The sequence below is a fragment of the Oratosquilla oratoria genome, chromosome 34 (assembly GCF_046742065.1).
Source record: "Oratosquilla oratoria isolate Oo_2021 chromosome 34, ASM4674206v1, whole genome shotgun sequence".
NCBI lineage: Eukaryota > Metazoa > Arthropoda > Malacostraca > Stomatopoda > Squillidae > Oratosquilla > Oratosquilla oratoria.
The window spans coordinates 33,526,891-33,531,890 of NC_134810.1; positions in this window are offsets into that span (position 1 = coordinate 33,526,891).

Below are 5,000 nucleotides of genomic sequence, written 5' to 3' on the forward strand. Positions count from 1 at the left end.
AATCCAAAGGACTCAAATCCGGAGATCTTGATGGCCATTCAACCGGTCCTCGACGTCCAATCCATTTCCTTGGAAATGTATTGTCCAAAAAACTGCGCACATCCTTCGCAAAATGTGGCGGAGCCCCATCATGTTGAAACCACATATCTCTCCGAATTGCTAATGGTACGTCATCTAGGTGAGGTATAAGGAATGTTTCTAATAAATGAAGGTATGACTCACCCGTTACCGTGTTTGGGAAGAAATAAGGACCAATTATCGTACTTCCCCATATAGCCACCCACACCATAATCCTTGGGCAGTATTGGACGTGCACATCTTCAATCCAATGAGGATTTTTTTTTCGACCAAAAGCGAGAATTATGTCTGTTAACCGAACCGTAGTGAAATATCGCTTCGTCACTGAATAGGACATGCTTTTCCATCTGTCTTTGTTCTACAAACCACTGAAAGTACTCCTTACGACGATCCATGTCATCCCCATGCAGCTCATGAACTAATTGCACTTTATATGGATGAAAATGATTGCTAGACAAAATACGACCAATAGAACGCCTCGATACACCCGTTTCCTGTGAAACTTTTTTTATTGACTTACGTGGGCTTCCTTTCACATATCTGCATACCTGTGCAGATGTTTCAGGATCAGTTGAAGTTGTTCTTCTTTCAATACGGGCTCGGTCGTGGACGCTTCCTGTTTCCTTAAAACGATTGAAATTTTTGCTGACAGCTCTTTGTGTAACTGGTTGCCTATGCGGGTGCTTAGCATTAAAAATATCTGCGACTGAACGCGAGTTGGCGCCGTCCTTCGCATACAGAAGCACAAGCTCTACTCTTTATGGAATTGTTAGCTTTCCTGCCATGGGTACAATCTGAAAGATAATAAATGAAATTAGATATGATGCTTAAATGATCAAGATTATGTAAAAAATGGCTATGGGTCCAGACTTTTGCACCACCCTGTATATATACATAATACATATCATATATACATATATATGATATATATATACATATATATAATATATATACATATATATATATACATATATATAATATATATACATATATATATATAAATATATAATATATATATACATATATATATATATATATATATATATATATATCAGCGAAAAAAATACACGGGAGCGACGAGCGATTTCGCTCGGGAAAGTTCCAATGTCGTTCTCGCAAATCCAATAGCGGGAGCGATCCCACACAAAAAAATCGCTCCCGCGGCAAGATTCAACGTTTTTCATGCATTATCCATCATTTGGCAATCCTTGAATCCCATCACCATTGATGAAAGGATCAGAGCAAACACAACTTACCCGTGATCAATCATTGCATTATCAATCGATATCATAAACTCAACGCATCAATCAACTTTAATTTGTTGATGTACGTACGTATGTTTACGCGGTATAGCTGCTAGAGTTCAATGGCTTACCTAGCCTAGATTCGTATAGGCTGCATGCGCGCGTATACTATAGTACATGTTGACTAGACTCTACACGACTATCGTGCTACATAATGTCGCTAGTTGCGAATTGCATAGTGCCTGTATGCAGGGAAATTCATTGGTTGCATGTAGCTAGCTGCCCAATCAACGCGCTGACTACATGTACATTGCACCATACTCAATGCCACATCACCGCATGCATACGTACACTGTACATATGCAAACTCGCTCGAGGCCTAGGAGGGAAACTGGGAAATCCCATTTATAACCTCGTTCGCGTATTTATGAGAAAACAAAATAGAATAAAATGTTTGGTTAGTAATTGAAAGTAAACCAATTTAATACGTTTTGACCTTTTACAGCATAATGCAAGAGACCTGGGCCACGTTAATCACTGTCAGTTTCAAGTACGAGAGGGGCAGGAAAAGACGATAGCAGCGATGCTTGTAAGAATATAAGAATGGATGAGACTGCAAGAGACCATAAGGCCAACACTAGGCAGTTCCATATATATTACCACCCATTGACATGGAATCTAATACATAATCCCTTAAGGAGGCTTATTTTTCTAGAGATAGCATATCAAATCGGAAAATGGGAGTGTATATATTTACAACAGGGGTGTTAAACTCAAATCCTTTCGAGGGCCAATAAGGCACTTGGTTGCTATGGTCCCGAGGACCACAAACAGACTTGGTAACTACATATTAGTGGAAAATTAGCAATAAAAGAACGTTATTGCTAAAAATGACAATATGAAATCATACCATTGCCATAAGAATGAAAGGTACTAAATGCTTTTATGCCTCGTCTTAACTGTTTAGTATTTTCCTCAAGTGTAACAAGTAACTCGAGGTGAAGAATCTCTTGTCACCTTGTGGAACACTAAAGAACATCCTGCGGGCCGTTAGGGTTAGACACCCATGGTTTACAGTGACCATTGTACTCGATCCTTCTGTTGCGGAAAGGGAAAGAAACAAGAATAGATGCAGATACAATTTAATCGTCCAATTAAGAGTGCATATGTAGTGTTAAGCCCTCTGAGGTATTTTCATTCTGGCTCCTCAAGATTCTGATGGGTTTTAGGTGGATATTGATCATGGAACTACTCTGTGTACCACAGGCGCGCGAGTGGGGGGCCACAACCAGTCCCAAGTCGCCTCCTTTGTCTGTGCTGACTCTGCGCTTCACCGAACCGAAGTTGTCGCTTTTTCGCTTGGGACCCCACGTCTTCCATACTTCTGATGTCTTCTTATATCTTCTCATTGACCTGTGCCTCTCTGCAGCTGATTGACAATTGCATAATTACTGACTATCAACTCGTGCTGGTGACAAGGCCATTTTGCATGTTGATGAAAAATGGGGGAAAATAAATTTACCTCGAGCGCAAATGTTCGTTGTGTAATTGTTGTTTAACCATGTTATGTGTTTCCTTGTTGTATCTTACGGGTCTCAGTTTTAAATTACCCCAAGTGATTGTGTTGGCTTGAAATGATGATTGTCTATCTTCCAAGGCATCCGTGTGCAGTCTATATCAAAGTGTCAGGGAGAAACTGATTGTGATTTTAAGCAGCATATATTATCTCCCCTCCATATTGCTTTTTTTTTTATTGTTAAGTCTTTCAAGTGGGAAAGTCTGTTGATATTATGTATTTTCTTAAAGCGAAATATAACGTGCTTGACTCTCAATTATAAACACTTTCATAATATACAGGGTGGGCCACAAAAAGAGGGACAAAAATAAACTCATATTTTCTAAGAAAAAAAATCTTTCTTATTTTCAGGTGAGGTAAACAGAAGACCTGCAAGTTTTGTCTGACAGCAGGATGGACCACTATGATCACTTTTCAGAGGAAGAGAGGACCAGGATTGTGGAGCTGTATTTTGCAACTAAGTCGCCTATACTGGTTCAAAGACAGTTTCGACGCGAACATCCTGAGAAGAAAATTCCACATCGTCATACTATCACACGCTTGGTAGGAAAGTTCAGAAACACTGGAAGTGTGATTAACAACAAAAAAGGCCATTGTGGTCCAAAAGTCAAAGTGAGGACGCCAGCTGACATTAAAGACGTCAGGGACCACTTGCAACACTTGCCTCACAAGTCCACCAGACGGTTGTCACAGGAAGTGGGCATTTCCAGGACATCTGTGCGCCGAATCATTCAAAGTGACTTAAAACTGTTTCCTTATAAGGTTCAGATTCTTCAAGCACAAACCAAAGCCAACAAGACTGAACGCCTTGAGTTTGGCCAAACCATTAGTGAGCGTATTGAGAATGACCCTCAACTTCTGGACTGTCTTCTCTTCAGCGACGAGGCGCACTTCCATTTGAGTGGGCATGTGAATAAGCAAAACTTTGGGTTTTGGGCCAATGAACAGCCTCATGAACATATTCAAAAACCTCTGAGTGTAGAAAAAATAACCGTATGATGAGCACTTGGAAAGAATGGTATTTTTGGCCCATACTTCTTTGAAGAAGATAATGGTCATCGAGTGACAGTGAAATCAGACCGATACATCGAAATGCTTCGAAGACGCTTCATTCCAGCTTTAAGGAAGAGAAGAGATTTTGACATGAACACCGTTGTCTTTCAACAGGATGGTGCACCACCTCATTGTTCTGACCGTACTCTTCAGTGCCTTAGGCAACACTTTCCAGGTGACCGATTAATCTCAAGGAGGACCGACAATCCATGGCCGCCCTACTCCCCTGATCTCAGCCCACTGGATTACTTTCTATGGGGCTACCTGAAGGAGAGAGTGTATGTGGACAATCCAGACGCAATTGGCAGGTTGAAAGTAAACATAGGGAGAGAGATCCGGAGAATTGCTAACGACATGTTGGAGAGAGCTGTCAACAATTTCAATGTGAGAGTGGGGAATGTCATCCAGCAGCGAGGGGCCTGGATTGAACATATCATAAATCAATGACTACAGTAACCAAAAATTCATCAATTTTAAAATGCTTTTGTACAGTAAAACTTTGATACATTGTCCATGTCTGGTGAAAAAATCTTGTAAAAATTCATATATTTGTAGAAACTGTAACAATTTTATTTTGTCCCTCTTTTTGTGGCCCACCCTGTACTCAGTTTTTTTTATGTAACGTAACAGCATTCAGTTCATGTGTTCTCATGTGTTTTACGTGTGTGCGTGCGTGTGTGTGTGTGTGTGTGTGTGTGTGTGTGTGTGTGTGTGTGTGTGTGTGTGTGTGTGTGTGTGTGTGTGTGTGTGTGTGTGTGTGTGTGTGTGTGTGTGTGTGTGTGTGTGTGTGTGTGTGTGTGTGTGTGTGCTTTCTGTGCAAGATAATTTTGAACTATGTCCTCTACATGAGGCGAGGGAGACCGTGAATTGTTTTCAAATTATCATCGATTTTTTTTAACCAATCTTGAAGCTCTTGAGCAGTCGAACAAGTCGACTCCATCGTCAGAAAATAGAGTTCATTATCGATGGTCATATCTGTTGTTGTTGTCGACATTCATTGGTCATCTGCAAAGCAAAAGACAAGTTTCAGTGTCTGAGGACAGTCAGTT